At 37.1% G+C, this 23,030-nt stretch overlaps 1 long non-coding RNA gene and 1 pseudogene across 1 annotated transcript; one reads left to right on the top strand and one right to left on the bottom strand.

Moving 5' to 3' along the window:
• The first annotated feature begins 12,516 nt into the window (after nucleotides 1-12,516).
• Nucleotides 12,517-15,945, top strand: LOC138897238 (uncharacterized). The gene is made up of 3 exons (XR_011410723.1): nucleotides 12,517-12,666; nucleotides 15,076-15,191; nucleotides 15,267-15,945. It is a non-coding gene; the product is annotated as an uncharacterized lncRNA (long non-coding RNA).
• A 1,306-nt stretch (nucleotides 15,946-17,251) lies between these two features.
• On the bottom strand, nucleotides 17,252-18,510 carry LOC104117247 (uncharacterized; annotated as a pseudogene).
• Nucleotides 18,511-23,030: the final 4,520 nt, after the last annotated feature.

Raw genomic sequence — 23,030 nt, forward strand, 5'->3', positions numbered from 1 at the left:
GAAACTTGCCACGAAAATAAGCCCAATCTTTTGACGATTTCTATCCAATGGATTCTCAAACAAATAGTCTACTCTACACACTGTCCATTAGTCTCGTACTCAGTATTCATCTCTTTGTGCCCTTAGGTCCATTAATTATTAGTGCGATCTTTCTCCTATTAAATAAATTAGAATGGTCTTGGCCTAAAGTTTTAGTAGATATCTGCTAGTTTGTTATCCCACTATACTACTACATTTCACATTTTCACTCACATCACAGACAGTAGCCCAGTTCTACGATATCATTATGGGCTAATTTGGTTTAAACTAGTACTAACATTCTTATGCCATGAGTGAGAACTTGTACTAACATTACAGTGAAACCGGACAGTTATTTGTGTAAAGATCCCAAAAGCAACTACCTAAACCTACTCTTGGCTATTTGCTTAACCCCAAAATTTAGGAGAACTAAAGTTAAATGTACTACGAACAGAATAGGTTAAATTGACTCATTGCATTGGTTAGATATTGAATGTGCTAAAGTTGAAGTTGAGACAGAGTTCTAATTAATTCTAACATTACTCTTTTGTCTCCATTTAAGCAACTAATTAATAAAAAAATATTAACAGCTAGCGCCTAGCAGACGTGCAAGATATTAAAATTCGTACATTAAATAAATTCAACACTTAGCGTGGTCCGTAAACTGTTGCATTGTAAGTTCCTTAAAAATATTACTTTCTATATTGTCATAAGATTAAAATGCAGACTATAGAATAATATTTAATTAGGGTTCTGAAGGAGTGGTCGTTTTGTGAAAATCGTTGACATTTTGTGTAGAAATTAAATATTCGTAATTAGTAGATAGGTTAAATTGACTCATTGCATTGGTTATATATTGTGAAGATGAGTTTATCTAATTTTAGAGCGACTTTTTTGTACCATTAGTTAGTATTTTTAATAAAGTAAATATTTTAGATGACGATTACAAATCCTTCTCCTAGATATCATGATTTTTTTCTATTTGTCATTCATTATGACATTTTTAGGGTGTCGACACATTGTGAACATTGAAATATGAAAGCGAAGTGTCAAACTTCATAAACTATGTCGGAGTATTGTACTAATTTCTAATTAAGCCTTCACCTATCAGCATATTCTAGGCAAATATATTACCCATAAGATGTGATTCTTTTAGGTAGTAGAATTCATCAAATATTATATCCAACTTATATATGGATATTATGGCATCAATATTATTTTTCTTTTTTCTTTTTAAAAATATTGAGTATCAGAAAAATTATTGAAGGCAAGATCTGTTGGGAATAAACCCCCACAGAAATAATATCCATGGTACTAAAAGCGGAATAATAATGTAGCACCGAGATACGGTAATTAACAAGAATAAAAGAGTAACAACGACATCAAGATTTTTACGTGGAAAACCCTTTTGAATAAGGGAAAAAACCACGGCCCCGAGACGAGCAACTAATATCACTATAGCAAGGAATTTTATACTTTGTAGGTCCGAGTAAAATACTCCAAAGACCACTACAACACTCAAAAGAAATAATCCTCTTTTGATATTCCCACATCACTATAATATCGCTCACTCTATATTTTTCTCTACACAGTCTATTTCTCACAATGCCTGAGAAATACTCTCTGTAACTATTGTGTTGCTTCTCTTTCTGTGTAGTAAACTGAAGATGCCAAAACTCTCCTTTTATAGGAGAAATAGCCTACCTCTTCAACCAATCAGAATGAAGGATTGGTTGAAAAATTGCAATGTAAATTTTTTCTTTCTTCCGCCTAAGAAGTTTGACATTTTCCTTCTGCAGCCTACCTTATTTGACAATAAGAAAGAAAAGATGGGTGCCAATCAATTTCTTCCTTAATTTATGGGATGGACCCCACAAATCTCCCCTTCCAGTCTCATTCACCTGAAGGAGGTAGCATTATCTTCTAGTTTGAGTGCATGCCGATAAGTTCTTTGCATAGCTCGAACTTGTCTCTTGGTATCACCTTGGTCAACATATCAGCAGGATTTTCACTTGTGTGAATCTTTTTGACCTGTAAAGATTTGTTCTCCACCTGCTCACGAATCCAATGATATCTCACATCTATATGCTTTGTTCTTGCATGGTACATGGAGTTCTTGCTCAAGTCTATTGTACTTTGACTGTCATAATAGACGACATACTCCTTTTGATGCAATTCCAACTTTTGAAGAAACCGCTTGAGCCATACCATCTCCTTACCAGCTTCTGTAGCAGCAATGTACTCTGCTTCAATTGTTGAAAGTGCAATACACTTCTGCAATTTAGACTGCCATGATATAGCTCCCCCTGAAAATGTAAACAAATATCCAGTAGTGAATTTTTTGTTATCAATGTCACCGGTCATATCAGCATCCGTATAGCCCTTCAAGAATGGATGAGATCCTCCAAAGCACAAACAATCTCCCGTGATACCTCTCAGGTACCTGAGCATCCGCTTGACTGCTTCCCAATGTTCCTTTCCAAGATTTTCAAGGAATCTGCTAACAACACCAACTGTATTAGCAATATCATGTCTGGTACATACCATTGCATATATCAAGCTTCCGACTGCTGAAGAATAAGGAACTCTAGCCATGTTCCCTTTCTCCTCCACACTTGTAGGACACATCTTCTTGCTCAACTTTAGATGACTAGCAAGATGTGTGCTGACTGGATTAGCATTCTTCATGTTGAAGCATTCCAGTATACGTTCAATGTACTTCTCCTGAGACAGCCACAACTTTCTTCTTGTTCGCTCTCGAACTATCTTCATACCCAGAATTTGTTGTATTGGGCCAAGTCCTTCATATCAAATGACTTGGACAAATCTCCCTTCAATTTTGCGATTTTTCCTACAATTAACATGTCATTCACATACAACAACAATATAATAAAGTTATTTTCAGAAATATTTTTGAAGTATACACATGGATCAGAATATGTCTTGTGTAAGTTTGACTTTTTATGAATGAGTCAAACTTATGTACCACTGCCTTGATGCCTCATTCAACCCATAAAGACTCTTATTCTGTTTGCACACCATATGTTTTCTTCCAGCTACTTCAAATCCTTCTGGTTGCTCAATATAGATCTCCTCTTCCAAATCTCCGGGAAGAAATATAGTTTTCACGTCCAACTGCTCTACTTCAAGATCTAGGCTAGCTGTTAAGCTCGAGATTGTTCGAATAGAAGTCATTTTGACAACATGTGAGAACATTTCGTCAAAATCAATACCTTTCTTCTGTTCGAAGCCTTTTACCACCAATCGAGCTTTGTATCTGACCAGCTTGCTATTTCCATCTTTCTTGAGTTTAAAGACCCACTTACATTTGAGTGGTCTTTTACCTTTTGGAAGTTCAACCAGCTTGTACGTGCCATTTTTTTGCAAAGATTCCATCTCCTCTTGCATGGCTTTCATCCACTGGTTCTTTTCTGGATAGGACATCACCTCCTTAAGACTTTCTGGCTCCCCCTCATCACTGATGAGGACATACTCCGTGGAAGGGTACCTGCATGACTCTACCCTTGGCCTTTCTGATCTCCTCAGAGGTTGAGGTTGTTCTTCTCCGTGAGTGGGGTGATACACTTGCTCAACATCATCATCAAGTTGCTCCCCCTGCTCAATAACCTCACCAGGTTGCTCCCCCGGCTCGGCAACCTCGTCGGTCGTACTTTCTGCACTTGTGGGATTGTTAGAAGTAGAAGGAATAGTAACAAGGTTAGGAATTATACCATTCTTAGCATTCTCTGGCATATCATCAACAGTTCCAACTTCACTTTCTCGGAAGACTACATCTCTGCTTTTGATGACCTTCTTCTTTACAGGATCCCACAATCTGTATCTGAATTCTTCATCTCCATATTCGATAAATATGCAAGGAACAGAGTTATCATCCAGCGTTGTTCTCTGCTTCTTTGGTACATGTGCAAAAGCTCTGCAATCGAACACCTTCACATGCGAGTAGGACACCTTCTTGTTGGTCCAAACTCTCTTCGGGATGTCAAACGCCAACGGAACTGATGGACTCCTATTGATCAGGTAACAGGTTGTCTGAACTGCTTCACCCTAGAATGACTTAGGCAGTTTAGCCATTCTAAGAATGCTTCTCACCTTCTCCACAATGGTGCGGTTCATCCTTTCGGCTACGCCATTGTATTGTGAGGTTTCAGGAACTGTCTTTTCATGTCTGATCCCATGGCTCGAACAATACTCTTCAAATTCCCTTGAAGTGTACTCACCTCCATTGTCACTTCGGAAACGTTTTAGCTTTTGGCATGTCTCCCTTTCCACCATAGCATGAAACTTGTGTAAAACTTGAAACACCTAATCTTTAGTTTTCAAAATATAAACCCATAATTTTCGTGAAGCATCATCAATAAAAGTAACAAAATATTTGTTACCGCCCATCGATTCAATTTCCATTGGACCACAAACATCAGAATATACCAAATCAAGTATATTCAATTTTCTTTCAGACGATGTCTGAAATGAGACTTTATGCTACTTACCAAATAAACAGTAGTCACAGGGTTTTACCGTTGTATCTTTGGCATAAGAAATGAGTGATTTCTTGGCAAGAATCTGCAATCCCTTCTCGCTCATATGTGTAACGACCCGACTTATCGTTTTAAGAATTTAAGCCTCGCTTGGCGGTATAAGGCCCTGAGCAGCTTTTTATTATGTGTATTGACTTGTGTGCGTGGTTGAATTCAGTTACCGGATAATTTGGAGTGATTTGGGATACTTGGTCCCCAAAACGAAAGCTTAAGTTTTAGGATTTTTATCGTAGTCAGAACTGTGTGAAGACGACTACGGAATGGAATTTTGATGATGTCAATAGCTCCGTATGGTGATTATGGACTTAGGAGCATGTCCGGAAAAATATTTGGAAATCCATAGAGGAATTTGGCTTGAAATGGCGAAAGATGAATTTTTGGAAAGTTTGGCCGGGGGGTTGACTTTATATCGGGGTCGGAATCCGATTCTGGAAATTGGAATAGCTTCGTTATGTCAATTATGACTTGTGTGCAAAATTTGAAGTCATTCCGGATTGATTTTATACGTTTCGGCGCAAAATATAGAAGTTGGAAGATTTAAAAATTTATAATTTGATTCGATGCGCGATTCGTAATTTCGGCATTATTTGACATGGTTTGAAGCCTCGACTAAGTTCGTATTGTATTTTGGGACGTGTTGGTATATTTGGTTGAGGTTCCGAGGGCCTCGGGTTGATTTCGGAAGGTTAACGAATCAATTCGGACATGAAGATAAGCTGCTGGATTTTTCTGGGCAGCAACATGAACAGTGATTCGCAGAAGCATGAATAGTGATTCGCATATGCGTAAACAGTACCACATGTGCATGAACAGTACCGCAGGTGCGTGAACAGTAACCGCAGGTGCGAATCTGGGCAGAATGTTAAGGACCAAAAATTGGTCGTTTTGCCATTTTTATTTTTGGATTTTTGGAGCTCGGATTTGGGCGATTCTGGAGGGTGTTTTCACAAGATTGTTTGGGGTAAGTGTTCTATATTCTAAAGTGTTTATATTTCATGAATCCATGATTATATTCATCATTTAATTTGGATTTAAATGGAACAAATCAAGATTTTTGTAAAAACTTCCAAAAACGAAAATTTAAGATTTGGAGGTTGAGTTGTTATCGGAATTTGATAAAATTGGTATGGTTGAACTCGTATCGGAATGGGTGTTCGGATTTCATGAAAAATATGTCGGGTTCCGAGGGGCGGGCCCCGCGTTGACTTTTATTGACTTTTTGAAATAAATTTTTAAGTCGACGCATTATTATCTGGAATTGTTTCCATTGAATTTTAGTGAAGTTATACAATTAATTTGGTTATATTTGAGCGGTCCGGAGGTCAATTCAAGCAAGAAGATAATTTTGGAATATCGGCATAACTTCAAAAAGGTAAGTGTCTTGCTTAACCTCGAGTGGGGGAATTTTCCCTTAGGCATTGAGTCTTATGTGTAATTTGTGTAATTGAAAACCATGTACGCGAGGTGACGAGTACGTACTTGGTTTATATGTGCAAATTTTATTGAGTTAAAGTCTTAAACATATTGTGTAGTAAATTGGATAATTGTTGGCATATATTTAATCATCTATTTGTCGTACCTAAATCCTTATTGTTGAATCTGTTGTTATATGACAATTTGATGTGATTGTTATTTGATTATTTATGAAATTCTATGAATTTTCTAGTTTGATAATTATTGGAATTTAATTTCATTTTGGATTCTTTCCTCTGTAATTAATTAATTAAATGAGCTTAAGAAAAGGTGATTATATAATTATTGAAAAATTTAGAGTTAATGAAGGCTTTGCTTTATGTTGAGTAATTTATATCTCTATTAATTATTTTTGGGTGTTATATACATTGTGTGGAGCCTTGGGCTATTTATTGTGAAATTAATTGATTTTGTTATATCTTTGGAATTTGGTTGTGGCCATTGGGCAAATTGTGATATGAATTGATTTTTGTCATGCTGCCATGATCATTTCCCATGTAAATTGTTGTATTGTGTGAGTTATTATTTTGAGAAATTGTTGTGTTGTGTGAGTTATTATTTTGGGGAGATAAGGGTGGCATTTCACTGTTGATATTATGTGGGTATAAGGGTGACATTTCACTGTTATTGTGTTTGTTGGAATATTGTATGGGCGGAGCGATAAGGGTGGCTATAGGAGTGATAAGGGTGGCTATTGATATTGTCTGGGCGAAGCGATAAGGGTGGCTATAAGAGCGATAAGGGCGGCAATAGGAGTGATAAGGGTGGCTATTATCAGGGAGGATATGTGATGATGTGGGGTTGTGGTGTTGATAATTTTCATGTGATGTTGTGATTTTCTTGTGTTTATTTTTATACCTTATGCAATTTGTCTTGTTTTTGATAAATTGATAACAATCTGATTTATGTCGAACTTGAGAGCCTATGGCCATTGCCATGTGGATTATAAAATAAAATGTGGGCATGAGGTGCCGTGAGTAAATAATGAGGATATTTGGCACGTGAATTGTCCGTGCAGTTGTGATATGAAATGTGAGCACGAGATGTTGTGATGAAATGATAATGATAATTGGTACGTGAATTGTCCATGAAGTTATGATATGAAGTTAGGGCACGAGGTGCCGGGGAAATATGATGATTTAATTATGGGCACGAGGTGCCGTGAAAATATGAAAATAGGCTGAGACCCGTGTTTATTAAAAATATGAAAATGGGCTGAGACCCGTATTTTTTTATGATTATGAAATGAGGTGTCACATGGTAACTTTTTAATTGAAATAATTATATTCAAAATATTTATTTGGAAGGATTTTTATTCAAAAAGAATTATATGAAAGAATTGTATTTGAAAGATATTTATTTGAGAAAATTATATTTGAAAAGATTTATTGAAAGAATTATATTTGAAAAGTAATTATTTGAGAAAATTATATCTGAAGGAGAGTTATCTGGAGGAATTATATGTGAAAGATATTTATTTGAAGAGCTTGATTTAATTGGGTGTAATTGTATTTATTAATTGTTGAGTGATATTAATGATATTCTTGTTATCTGTTGTGCATATCACTGGGTGTTTTATCCAGCCCTTATTGTTATTGCTTCCTAATATTCTGTATATTATATTGCACAGGTTATTAAACTAGTGAGTGTCTTGACTGTACTTCGTCTCTACTCCACTGAGGTTAGTCTTGATACTTACTGGGTACCGACCGTGGTGTACTCATACTACACTTCTGCACATTTTTGTGCAGAGTCAGGTATTGGAGATATCGGACTTGAGCAGAGTTAAAGCGGGATCGTAAGTATTCAAGGTAGAGCTTTTTGCTCATCGCAGTCCCTTGGAGTCTTTTCATTTCATTGTACTGTTAATTTGTAATCAAACAGTATTGTATATTCGGTCCCCGTGATCATTTTATTTATTCAGTTAGAGTTCGTGATTCAGTACTACCAGTCTTGGGAGATTGTATATTCATATTTATTCCGCTGTTAGTTTTAGTTACTTATTCAATTAAAAAAAAATGGCTTCAAAATATAATTGAAATCGGCTTACCTAGTATTAGAGACTAGGTGCCATCATGATGCCTGTGGTGGAATTTTGGGTCGTGACAATATGACCCATTCTTTTATGCCATAAATTTGCAGAAATCTCATCTTGTGCCACGTTCAATTCACCTTGGCATATTTTTGCATTTGTCATGTACAACATGCCATGAGCAACTCCCTTTGCAATCACCAATGATCCCTTGGTGAGTCTCCACTTTTGATTTGCAAAATAGTTCTCGTATCCATCTCGGTCTAAAGCAATTCCCAAGATCAAGTTCATCCGCAAATCAAGTACATGTCGCACGTCCTTCAGAACCAATGTGCACCCGACATTTGTCTTGATACAAATGTCACAAATCCCCGCAATCTTTGAGTAACTTGTGTTACCCATTCTCACAAGGCCAAAATCACCTACTACATATCTGCAAAAAAGATCTCTTACCGGTGTGACATGGTAAGATGCTGTTGCATCAATCACCCATTCCGACTCTGGACCTGATAAGTGTATGCATTACTCTTCCTGGTTTATACAGAGGACAACATTATCATTGTTTTGCACCATGGCAGTTGTGTTGTCGTCATTCTTCTGGCCACTAGTTTCACCTTTGCCCTTCCTTGGATTCGGGCAATCTCTTTTGAAGTGACCTGGTTGATCACAATTATAGTAATTTCTAGCTCTTAACTTGGATCGGTTCTTAGACTTCCCTCGAGCTCCGGATCTACCATAGTTGCTCGAAGTCCTTTGATAACTCCTGCCTTTATCTTCTGTGATGAGAGCATGTCCTTGATTTTCAGGCTTCTTTCTCATCTTCTCATTGAGTAAAAGAGCGGATGTGACATCTTTCAACTCAATGGTAGTCTTACCGTACAGGATGGTTGTTGCCATATTATCGTACGAAGATGGCAACGAGTTCAACAGCAAGATGGCTTTATCTTCTTCCTCGATTTTCAGTCCGAGATTGGCGAGCTGTGTGATTAGTCCGTTAAACACATTTAAATGTGACAAAATATTCGTACCTTCACCCATGTGTAGGGCGTATAGCTGCTTCTTGAGGTACAATTTATTTGTTAACGTTTTGGACATGTATAGGCTTTCCAACCTTGCCCAAATGCCACGTGTGGTATCTTCATCAATGATGTTATTTACCAAATCATCTGATAAGTGCAACCTGATTGCACTAGCAACCCTTTCATCCAAGTCAGCCCAATCCTCAGCTTTCATGGTATCAGGCATTTTGGCATCAGCATCTAGTACCTTGTGTAATCCTTGTTGGATGAGCAGATCTCTCATCCTTCTTTGTCATGTTGAGAAACCGCTATCTCCGTTAAATTTTGCTACCTGGTACTTTACTCCGGATATTTTTGTTTTTCACCGATTATAGTACTACCGACAGTGAATAGTATTTCTGTGAACGAACAGAACATGTGCTCTGATACCAGTTATTGGGAATAAACCCTCACAGAAATAATATTCACGGTACTAAAAGCGGAATAATAATATAGCACCGAGATACGGTAATTAACAGGAATAAAAGAGTGACAATGACACCAAGATTTTTACGTAGAAAACCCTTTTGAATAAGAAAAAAAACCACGGCCTCGAGACGAGCAACTAATATCACTAAAGTAAGAAATTTTACACTTTGTAGGTCCGAGTAAAATTCTCCAAAGACCACTACAACACTCAAAAGAAATAATCCTCTTTTGATATTCTCACATTACTACAATATCGCTCACTCTCTATTTTTCTTTACACAATCTATTTCTCACAATGCCTGAGAAATAATCTCTGTAACTATTATGTTGCTTCTCTTTCTGTGTAGTAAAATGAAGAAGTCGAAACTCTCCTTTTATAGGAGAAATAGCCTACCTCTTCAACCAATCAGAATGAAAGATTGGTTGAAAATTTGCAATGTAAATTTTTTCTTTCTTCCGCCTAAGAAGTTTGACATTTTTCTTCTGCAGCCTACCTTATTTGACAATAAGAAAGAAAAGATGGCTGCAAATCAATTTCTTTCTTAATTTATGGGATGGACTCCCACAAGATCTAGACATTTGATGTTAGAATTTCCTCTATTTTGATACTGCATCACTTCGTCATGTTTGAATAAGAAAGTACAGGAGTTGTCCTAGTACGTTTCTTTTTCTCTTTTGACGAGTTGTCCTTATCATTAACTAGTAGGGGGCTAGGGGCATATATGCTGGTTTGTTTGCTAAATTAGAATACGTCTTCATTAATTAATAATTAAAATTACTCCTCTGTTATAAAATAGTTAACAAGTTTCGTTTCTCTAAAGTAAAACTGCATGACCATATTTTAACATGTATTTTTTCTCGAGAAGAATTGCAAATAATTGTTGGACACCTAATATTTATTTTCAAATATTAAATTGATCTAATTCGATTTAGCTTCAAAGATTAATTACATTGACTCTTGAGAAACGAAATATGACAGGTATTTTGAGACAGAAAGAGTAATTAACTTTATTCATGAATATTATTAGAAATATTTTATTAAATCATGATTAGAAAATTTAGTTTCCATCAATCAATTAAGCCTCATCAAGAGTGGGGTAATCTATATATGCGGAGCTAAATTCAAAATTTGCTAGATTGATTTAATTTATAATTGAGGAAACAAGTTGGTACTTTTTATTCACTACTAGAAAAATATAATTTTTTCAGGAAAATTTTTCACAGATATATTATCAGTGGCAGTTCCCACGGAAATATAAAAAAATTTAGTGGGAAATAAAAAAGTTTTCTTTTACCTTTTTTTTAAAAACGTTCCCACAGACTATAGGTGGGAACTAGTTGGCGCAAAAAAATGCGTAATTTGTTTCCCACCGAATCAGTGGGAATGTCATTAAAAATAAAATTATTAAAATCTACCCAGTGAAACGGTGGGAACCTAAGATAAAAATTATTTTAATATTCCCGCCGATGCAGTGGGAAGCTCAAAATTTTGAATTCTTATATTTGGTCTAAAAATCCGCGAGCTTAAAAATTGTTTCACCAAAAAAATTAAATTTATATAAGACAATTCCCACAAATTTACCCAGTGAATCAGTGGGAAAGTATTTCCTATTACATTAGGTATACTCTTTATTTTTCTTCTCTTTTTTACTCTCATTCTCTCTCATTCTCTTCGCAGACCAGACTTTTCCCCCATTTTCGAAAATCGGTGAGCTTTCGGTAAGGCCTCTCTATCTCTCTCTCTCTCTCTCTCTCTCTCTCTCTCTCTCTCTCTCTCTCTCTTTCTCTCTCCCCTTTCTTTCTCCTTTTTCTAATTATACCCTAAATGCCTAAAAACCTAGGGTTCCAGTTTAAGTTGGTCCTTCTGTTGGTGCTAGCGGTGCAGGTTCCAAGATTGAGGAAGTTGATTAAAGTAGAGAATACTCGATTTAAGTTGAAAATCTAGTTGTAGTGGTCAATAAGAGATGTAGTTTTAGATGTATTTAATTTTTTGTCTATATTTTGTTGTTGTATCTGTGAAGGTTCAGTCTTTTGTCCTGTCGTTTGGGGTTGTGGTTACATGATCGTGTCCTGTACATTTGCCCCTGTTGATAATGCGTTTTGCTTGAGTGATTCTTGAATTTTATTAAATTTAGCGGATTTTTACTGTCTTTATTTTCTGTCCTACTAGTAAGAAGGCAATGGCGAACTATATGATCTCAACTTGTGTAACACAGAATATCACAATGCGAAGAATTTTCCATCGATTTCTAAACTGATACAGGAGAGTTCAACAGAAGTTGGTATGGCTTGAATGCATACTAAAACAGATTGAAGATAACATTCCAAATCTCCTAAATCTACCTTTTGTGTGTATGTAGTTGGGGTGTGACAATATTTATGTGCTGATTATGGTGTTAGTTCCGTCCAATTTCATGGCTTTTTGTCTGGCAAATTTAAGCTTTTAGGTTTCAAGACGTTTGCAGATTCTTGAATTTAGTTCTCTTTATTTTTCTGTCATTTAATTAGAACTACGGGGTTTGATTAAATAAGATATTAAGGACATATGTAGTGAACTTTAATTTGCAGAAGTGTCACGCGGTATTGATATTTTAGCAGATTTCTATTGATTTTAGGTTACAACTCCATAGTTTTTGTTAATCGTGTAATAGTTTTAAACACTAGCTTCATTTCATTATTCTCTTCTGTTTAAGTAAATCAACAAAAATTCCTGGTGTTACCTCTCAATCTTGACTGTGTTTGACCTATTTAGTTTTGATGACATAAAATACTCTGTTATTTAAGCATCATCAATTGAAAAAGCAACAACGGAAGGGAAAACCTAGAATAGCAATACACTCTATTCAAGCTAGATTGCAAGAGAAGAGCACACTCTTTCTTAAAGTTATAAATTTTTTTTCTTCATCTTCTAGTTTTCGATACTCTTCCACTATTTTCTATGATAGTGGAAAAGTTGCTTTTCTATCCTTGTACATTAATAGTCATTTCTCCAAACAGTTTTCATAGAATATATGCTTACAAGTTTTCAACTTTTTTAAGTGACCGGGAAATGAAGATACAAAAGTATGAAAGAAGACAAAATCAGGTTATAAGTCTTGAGGTAACTTCATTTGCTAATCTCTAAGTTGGTTTCAGCTGTTAAATATAAGTTAAGTTGTTAAATTGCTAGAACAACTACATAAATTTATATTACTTTTACCTTGATAAAAAATCCTTTATTGTGAATATTATATCTATCCTCCAAGTTTAAATTTATTTATGGATGATAACCAATGTGTTAGAATCTTGGTTTGACTTTTTAAACTGATTTCAAGAACTTAATAGGAGCATTTCTATGAAAAAGTACTTTTCATTCATAGTAATTTGATCTAGAACCATAGCCTTTTCTTGACTTATAAAAAGACGAATAAAAGTGAGTTCTTTAAGGTATACTATTCATAATTAATTGTAAACTAAGTGAGTTTTTTAAGGTATACTATTCAAGATTAATTGTAAACTAACTTGAAATAAATAAATTGTTCTAAGTCTATTCATTTGTTTGTGTGTATTTGTGTACTAGATGGAACGTGAACATCATAGATGGATGTACGATAGGAATCATTCTAATCATTGCGGATTAAAAGAAGAATTTATTGAAGGTGTTAAAGGATTTATTGCTCATGCAAAAACACTTCCTGAATTTCGTAACGAAGGAACAATTAGGTATCCTTGTGTGAAATGCAAGTGTACAAAGTTGTTACAACCGGAAAATATTAAAGTTCATCTTTATGTGTGAACTGTTCATGGAGAGAACTATTGTAGTGTTGGTGATGTTCATTTTCAAAATCTAGTTAGTGATGAGAGAAGTACACAAATGAAGAATAATGTTGAAAATTCTCGATTACATGAAATGGTGTCAGATGCTTTTGGTTTTTACCCAGGGGTTCAATCCCAACAAAATGTTGTTGAACCTCCCAATGATGAGGCAAAGCGCTTCTATGAATCATTAGAGTCGGCTAGTCGTCCACTCTATGAAGGCTCAAAGCACTCTGAGTTATTTGTTGCAGTTAGATTACTAACTATTAAATCAGATTGGAATATTTTTCCAGCGGGCATGAATGCTATAATTGGGCTCATGAGTAAAGTTAGTCCAAACATTAACTTACCCAATGATTACTATAATGCAAAGAAATTGATTTCCAAGTTAGGACTTTTCTCAACAAAAATTGATTGTTGTGAAAATGGTTGTATGTTATATTATAAAGATGATGCGGCTCTAGAAGCGTGCAAATTTTGTGGACTGTCTCATTTTAAGGAAGTCACAAATGCCAAAGGTAAGAAAGTTGCAGTTAAGAAGATGCATTGCTTACCAATTATACCTAGATTAAAGAGGATGTATGTATTAATGAGTTCTGCTCCTCATATGAGATGACACCATGAAAATAGAAGGCTGACTGGTGTTTTGTGTCATCCTTCGGATGGAGAAGCGTGGAAGCATTTTGATAGGATATTTTCAGACTTCGCTAATGAACCAAGAAACGTTAGTTTGGGTTTGTGTGCAGATGGATTCACTCCATTTTCTGTCTCTGCTGCACCATATTCATGTTGGCCAGTCTTTGTAATGCCATATAATCTTCTACCTGAAATGTGTATGACAAGTTCATATTTGTTCCTAACTTGCATAGTTCCGAGTCCAAGTAATCCAAAAGGTTCAATTGATATATATTTGCAGCCGTTGATTAATGATCTAAAATTATTGTGGCATGAAGGTGTTGAAACATACGACATATCAACTAAGCAAAACTTTAGATTGCGTGCTGCTTTGATGTGAACTATTAATGATTTTCTTGCGTATGGAATGTTGTCTGGGTGGTTGACTGCTGGAAAGTTAGCCTGCCCCTACTGTATAGAAGATATAAAAGCATTCACTTTGAGACATGGAGGTAAAAACACATGGTTTGACTGTTACCGGCGGTTATTGCCAACGGATCATGAGTTCAGGAGAAATACTAGTGCGTTTATGAAGAATCAAATAGATTATGATGAGCCACCACCAACCTTGTCAGGTGAGGAAATTTAGGAGAGGGTTAAAGATTTACCTAAGGTAACGGAGTCTCCACCAGCTAGAATACCTGGTTATGGCCTTGATCATAATTGGACTAAACAAAGTATATTTTGGGAGTTACCTTATTGGAAGCATAATCTTCTTTGAGACATAGCACTTTAATTTTGAACACTCAAGGAGGTCAAACATTACTTTCAGTATAATTTTGAAGTTTCGTAGACATAGCACTTTAATTTGAGAATAGTTAACTGATTTTTTTGAAGTTTCATGGACATAATACTTTAATTTTGCTTTTTTCATGTGTTGTTTATCTCTTATGCATCAACCAAGAAAAGAAATTCTCTAGCAATAGCTATTGTACTTGTAAATATTTAATGATTTAGTGAAACAAATAAATTTTGTCCCTAGTGAAAAAATATAAAAATTTAACAAAATGAACTTACTGCATTAAATGGTATTTAACAGGAAAAGTCTTTTAAAAGACCAGTTACTCAAGATGAGGTATTTGAGTATACACATATGAAGAGCTAAAGGATGGAACAAAGACAACTTGGATCGAGCCACGAACCGAGACAGCCTATGTAATATTTCAAGTTACTTTTTAATATTTTTCATTGATTAAATTTGTTCATATAATAGTTGTAACTTTTTTGCAGAATACTTTCAAACAATCCTTGGAGGAGTTCATTCAAAGCCAACTAACTGATGATCAAGGAAATCTAATCCAACCATCCCAGGAGAATTATATGGACTTGTGGATTAAGGCAACTGGTGGCGTACATAAGGGAAGAGTTTACGGCCTTGTATCAAAGTTTAGTTCTAGTCGTCGGTCTTTTGGATCTGGTGGCTCTTCTTCCTCAAGGTCCTCGATTAATCAGGATGAGTTTGAGCTATTGAATAGAAGAATAGAAGAGAACACTGAGTTGTATGCACATGAAAAGTCTGCGCGGGAGGATGAGGCAAAGCGAAGGGAGGAAGAAGATAGGCGGGGGGAGGAAGAGGAGAGGCGGAGGGAGGAAGAAATGAGGCGAAAGGATGCTGCATTTACACGTGTCACTGGTGACGTTGAAAGCCTCAAGGCCCAGCTAAACTCCCTCTTAGCATCTGGTGCATTTCCTCTACCACGTTCTCCATCGCGCTCTAACAAGACTAAGGAGTGGTTTCTTTTATTAATCTGATTTTGGGTGGGACTATGGTGTTGGATATTATGTATCAATTGGATAAGATTGAATGTTGAATTTCTTATTTGAATGCTTAGTTGCATTATTGGTTTCTAGTATTTTCAATTTTGGTTGGTTGTTAATTAATGAAATGGATCGGAAGATGCTGAATTTTGTGTGAATGTTTAATTGTATTTAGGTTGTTGGTGGTTGTATGTTTTGTTTGGCAGGTGGTGCAGTATAAAAAGCAGCATTGTGCACAAAAATAATTTTCAGATTTCCCACGGCATTCCCACCGAATCAGTGGGAAGGTTCGTCACTTTAGTTATAGAACTTGCATATTTCCCCACTGATATCGGTGGGAAAGTTCATTTTTTTTTTCAGAATTTGCATTTATCCCACTGATATCGATGGGAAAGTTCATACTTTTATTTTCAGAATTTACATGTTTCACACGGATATCGATGGGAAAGTTCATACTTTATTTTTCAGAATTTGCATATTTCCCACGGTTGTCAGTGGGCAAGTTCATACTTTATTTTCAGATCCCCATGCATTTTTTCCATCACTTCCCTGGCTAATGTATTAAAATTAATAAAAATTACTAATAATATTTCTCACTGATTGTTGGCGGGAAACTTCATTATTTTTTCCTATTAAATATTCGCTGGGAAAACCGTGGGAAATTTTCCACCTCTTCTCTGGGAAGATATTTCCGACTAAGCGTTTTCCTGGTGATCCGTTTCAGTGGGAGTGCGGTGTGAAAACTCGATTTTCCCCCAGTTTCCCACTGATTTCGCCGTGGGAAAACCCATGTGTTTCTAATAGTGATTATTCCCTTGTGCGATAACTTTCCACTTGATCGAAATGCTTACTTTAATATTTATTCAGTCGGTTCCTTCTACTATCTCCGTTCACGAAAATTATTTGTCATATATACGCATTCTTTTCTAATTTAATTTGGCATTTTGCCTGTTTTTTCCTTCAACATATGAGAAGTATTGTTAAGTATATAATTTTAGCAATACTAAGAAAGTACTATGTTTATCTTTCTTTTTTTCTTCCTCCAACAAATTAATACTTAGTATTGATTTTGTATTCCGCCCCTTACAAGCGTGAGAATATAATTACACACTTTGTCTAACTCAATGAAGTATCATTTGGTAGAAAAATGAAGGAGTTTCAAAGCTTTACCATGTAAGAGCCGATAGTTGCTATTTTCTCGTTAAATTGCTCTTTTCTTCCCTTTTTAAGGTTTCGTACGTTCACATGTAAGTACATAATACACGAATCTTTCACTAGATTACATATGCATCACCAGAAAAGTTAAGTACGATGACTTTTATGCAGAAATTATTTAAACCAAATACTGCTCCTACTATTTTATATATCCTTCTGTATATACAAAAAAAAGAGGAAATTAACTGTTTCGTATTTGAGCTCCTCATCATGTTAATCACACCCAATTAAATAGGACTTATTCATCGTCGAAACACATGCTCTTCACTTGAGCCTCGATCAACATGACTAATCCAACGCTTGGGAATTTTTGTGGAGTACTTCAGATTTCCATCATTGCTTGCTATATAAGCAATCTCTAATCCATTTCCAACTGGAACTGTTACTGCTCTTATAGCACGTACTTTTGGCGTCAAGGACCCCTTTCCAGCTGAATTTAGTGCTACTTATTATATTATTCCCTTTGCTTTCACTTTTACATACTAAAATTGCTCCATGTTGGTTCAGTTTAACACTATTGAAAGCTCTAGTAAAGTCTTTTGTCCAACCATCAACAACAAGAAAATCAACCCTACTCAGCTTTGATCTAATTATCTCCTCCACATGTTCTCCCACCACGACTTCCGGCAAGGACACGTCGCGCGATAATTTTTGCATGGCACTGACGTATTCTACTCTGGACGCTTCGTCCCTTACGACGCATACGTGCCTTCCATGCGTGTGATTCGCGGCGATGGCTAGACCGGGTGAAAATATCATAATTAAGTAAATAAAAGTGTATTTTCTCTAATATTTTAAAGTTTTAAATAAGTGGTCACACAATTTAACATGATATCAGGCAAAGGTCATGGAATCAAATCTTCCCACTACCCATAATAACGAGGGACGAAGCTATGTAACTGACCAACCTTCGCTGAAATATTATTTTTAAAATATGTAGTACTTGTTATTGATTAAAAATAGACTTTGAACACCCTTACATAGCCCACTGGCAAAGGGTGTTCAAAATTTGAACACTCTTGTTGAATTTCCTGACTTCGACTCATAATAACATATTATAAGTAAATAAATAAAAGCGTATTTTCTAACCGTCTAAGCTTTCACACGATTTATTACCTATGCTCGTTGTGATATTTGCTTCGCCATTTTCATCTTTCTTCCATGTTTCAACTATTAGTTTTGCGTTGTACCCTCCAGCCATGGCTGCCAAAAATTCTGCAGCGCTGGTTTTACTTGATATCTCACACTGCATATGATTGTAATCCCCAGAACAAATTTGAAGGAAAAAGGTTAAAAGGTACGCACGTAAGTAGAGACAAATTAATAGAAGTATAAACTGTTATTGCTCACCGTTTGTATAGGGTCAAGATATGCTTTAGAAGCTGTTTCTGGAGACCAAACTAATGTCATCTCTGCTTCTACTTCTTCTTCTTCTCTGATGATGCTTTCCTTTCAGTAATGGTGGATTAAATGTACAAGAAGTGTTTGGTTGCTTTTAAATAAAAACTAGAGATAATATTTAAGGGGTTCTGAGAAACAGTTTTTTCTCTACTTTCTTGAAAACCGTTGGGGTTTTATATCCACAACACCAACCTGCCTTAGTAGCTAGTCAATGAGTTAATCTAATTTCTTGAACTGTCTTTTTCTACCAATAGTTACGTATACGATAGAAATTGATTTCGGCCTTAGTACGATAGATCGAGGTCAAAACATAATGGATCGAAGAAAGATTTTGTAATATCGAGATGGGTTTCGAAGATGGTATGAACGAGCTTCAGATTTCAGGTATAAGTCAAACACTTAGTTCGAAGTCATTATCGAGCTCGGGTCCGAATCGAACTATGATGAGATGATTTCGAGCTTAAGGGGCAGAGGCCAACCGATACCGAGCCTGAATCATCACCTGATTCCGAGTCCACATCGAGCTCTAGAAGCAATACCGACCAGCACCAAGGCCGATCGAGCTCGAGCTCACAGACAAGAGCCGTTGCAAATACACTAAGGGAGAAAATCTCGGCGGAAATTAGGAAAAAGCTGATTTATCATGGGTTCTCGACTATGTATCTTTGATTATATCTAAAGTAGGATCCTCCACGATAAATAGGATGACTACATTTCTGTAGAGGGCAGTTCTTTGGCCTATATTGAAGAGTTATTCTCATAAATTGATTTATCTTGCTTAGTCCTAAAAATAATCTTCTCTCCAACCTTGTTTATTTGGAATCTGTATTTGAGATTTCTATTTATCATTACAATTTGTATTAAGCTATACCACATATCCTTAGAACTACGTACAAATTAAATTCTATCCGTTTTTCGGGTAAACAGTTTGGCGTCCATCGTGGGGCTAAGGATAACAATGGTTATTTGATACGAATCTGCAAAAATACACCATGTTGCGCTTGTTTCTGAAAGTATCTTGGATTTCGGATTAGCAACGACTAACTACCAATCGAATAGACTTACCTATCGATAACGAAACTGGTCTTCAAGATGAGAATAACAACTTGACGCCCAGTACCGAAAGATCACTTGTCAACGCCGTTGGAGCTCGGATCAGAGTGCCGATAGATATCAATTTGCATGTGGCCATTGAGGCGAACCTACATTCTAAACCTGAAAATAGCATTCATGGTGGCACTCGGTTTGCAGCTCGAGACACCCATAACATTGAGAAAATAGGCGTTAGCTTGCGTATGATTTTTGAAATGTTGCAAGCCCAACAGGTAGCGATAGCTCAGTTGCAGAGCCAAACCCAGCTACCAAGCAGGCCGGAGCCCAGTCCACCTCGAGAAATTTTCCACAGAACGGAGCCAGCCATAGTGAGGTCAAATGAGCAAGAATCAGGGACTACTCCCGAAATTGCTAAAATACTCGAGGAGCTCACAAAGCGGGTCGAAGCCAACGATAAAAAAGTAGAAACATATAATTCCAAGGTCGAGATACCGGGGGCTCCACCAATGATAAAAGGGTTGGATTCCAAAAAATTCGTGCAAAAGCCTTTTCCCTCGGGCGCAGCCCCAAAACCAATCCCCAAAAATTTCGTATGCCCGAAATTCTCAAATATAACGGAACGACCGATCCCAACGAACACATCACCTCTTACACGTGTGCCATCAAGGGAAATGATTTGGAGGATGATGCAATCGAATCTGTGTTGTTAAAAAAATTTGGAGAGACCCTCTCGAAGGGAGCAATGATTTGGTATCACAACTTACCACCGAATTTGATCGACTCATTTGCCATGTTAGCAGATTCTTTCGTAAAGGCACATGCCGTGGCCATAAAGATCGCAGCGAGGAAATCAGACCTTTTCAAGGTAAGACAAAAGGATAACGAGATGCTAAGGGAGTTCGTATCTCGTTTTCAAATGGAACGAATGGATCTGCAACCAGTCACAGACGATTGGGTTGTTCAGGCTTTCACTCAAGGTTTGAACGAAGGAAGTTTGACGGCATCATGGTGGCTGAAGCACAACCTGATCGAGTACCCAGCTATCACTTGGGCCGATGTGCACAATCGGTACCAATCAAAAATTAGAGTCGAAGATAATCAGTTGGGGGCTAAACCCGCTGCTCTAAGGGATATCAATCAAGAACAAGGTCCGATTAGGGACCGATACCGACCGTATAGTGAAAACCACGGAATCAATAAATCGAGACATAACCCTGGACAAAGCAACAGAAGAAGTGATCGAGGTCAAGGGTCTCGGGGGCTGACGGATAGAAGTGGGTTTGACAGGCCTACCGGATCTAAGGAAGCACCTCGGCTATCGGAGTATAACATTGATGCATCCGCCATCGTGTCAGCTATCGGACGCATCAAAGATACTAAATGGCCTCGACCCATGAAGACCGATCCTGCCCAAAGTAATCCCAATCAAATATGTGAATATCATGGCACACATGACCATAGAACGGAAGATTGCAGGCAACTAAGAGAGGAGGTAGCCCAGTTATTCAATAAAGGGCACCTTCGAGAATTTTTAAGTGACAGGGAGAAGAAGCATTTCAAAACAGGGATTTTTGCAAACAAAACGAACAAGAAGAACCACAGAACGTCATCCACATGATCATCGGCGACGTTGATACCCCTCAAGGGCCGGTGCTTAAACGTACTAAGACATTGATTGTGAGGGGAAAATGATCTCGAACTCTGGATTACGCACCCATAGGAACTTTGTCCTTGAATGATGAAGATGCAGAAGGAGTCATACAACCTCATAACGATGCACTGGTAATATCCGTACTTATGAATAAAACTAAAGTTAAGCGTGTGTTAATTGATCCAGGTAGCTCGGCCAACATCATTAGATTGAAGGTTGTAGAACAGCTCGGTCTACAGAACCAGGTCGTACCTGTAACCCTGTTCTAAACGGATTCAATATGGTATGTGAAACCACCAAAGGAGAGATAATTCTGCCGATTAATGTGGCCGAGACCAACGAGGAAATGAAGTTATACATAATCAAAGGCGACATGAGGTACAACGCTCTTTTTGGAAGGCCATGGATCCACAACATGAGAGCTATACCTTCGACCCTACACCACGTTCTTAAATTCCCAACATCGAGGAAAGTCAAAGCAGTGTACGGAGAACAACCAGCCGCAAGAGAAATGTTTGCCGTCGAGAAAGCAAATCAGATATCCTCGCCGTCACCAAAAAAAAGGATCGGACTCAAAAGGGGAACGAGATGCCAAATAGCAATCACAGACATCAATTTTAACCCAACCAGAAGATCGATGAAGATGATGATCAAAAGATCCCTCGATTCTTCGTAGTTCCCGATGATTCCGATGCTACCCAATCAACGATTGAGGAATTGGAGCAAGTCATACTAATCGAGCACTGGCCCGAACGAAAAGTATACCTGGGAACGGGGTTAACCCCCGAACTCAGGAAAAACTTATTTAATTTCTTATCGATAACGTAGATTGTTTTGCTTGGTCCCATTTAGATATAATAGGGATCCCACCGGATATAACGAAGCATCGGCTAAGCTTGGACCCTAGGTTCAGACCGGTGAAGCAAAAGAAAAGACCCCAGTCCGAGGTAAAGCACGCATTCATAAAGGACGAGGTAACTAAACTTCTCAAAATAGAGTCCATTCGGGAGGTGAAATATCCTAAATGGTTAGCCAATGTAGTTGTAGTTCCTAAAAAAGGGAACAAACTTAGAGTGTGTGTAGATTATAAGGATTTGAACAAAGCATGCCCCAAATATTCCTTTCCGCTGCCCAACATCGATCACATGATCGATGCCACGGCCGGCCACGAGGTCCTTAATTACTTTTCTCAATGCCTATTACGGGTATAATCAAATCCAAATAAACCCGAAAGACCAGGAAAAGACTTTATTTGTCACCAAGTATGGAACATATTGTTATAATGTGATGCCCTTCGGGCTAAAAAATACAGGAGCTACTTACCAACGCCTAGTAAACAAAATGTTCGAAGAACAAATAGGTAAATCAATGAAAGCTTATATTGATGACATGCTAGTTAATTCCCTGCGCGCAGAGGACCATTTGACCCATTTGCAGGAAACATTCAAGATTTTAAGGAAATACAACATGAAACTCAACCCCGAGAAATGTGCTTTCGGGGTCGGGTCGGGCAAGTTCATCGGCTTCATGGTGTCAAATCGGGGGATCAAGATTAACTACGATAAAATCAAGGGCATCAAAGACATCGCCATCGTGGACAGCGTAAAAGTCGTGCAAAAGCTAACGGGATGGAGTGCAGCCTTGGGCCGATTCATTTCAACGTCAGATCGAAGTCACAATTTTTTCTCTCTACTCAAAAAAAAGAACGATTTCGCTTGGACCTCGGAATGCCAACAGGCATTAGAAGAATTAAAACGATATCTATCGAGCCCACCACTGCTTCATACTCCAAAAACAGACGAAAAACTTTGCTTGTACTTGGCAGTATCAAAAATCGCGGTAAGCGGTGTCCTAGTTTGAGAAGAGCAAGGTCTCGAGCTAGCTAAAAGCTTGGGAGCAGAAGTCATTGAAGCCAA

The sequence above is a fragment of the Nicotiana tomentosiformis genome, chromosome 1 (assembly GCF_000390325.3).
Source record: "Nicotiana tomentosiformis chromosome 1, ASM39032v3, whole genome shotgun sequence".
NCBI lineage: Eukaryota > Viridiplantae > Streptophyta > Magnoliopsida > Solanales > Solanaceae > Nicotiana > Nicotiana tomentosiformis.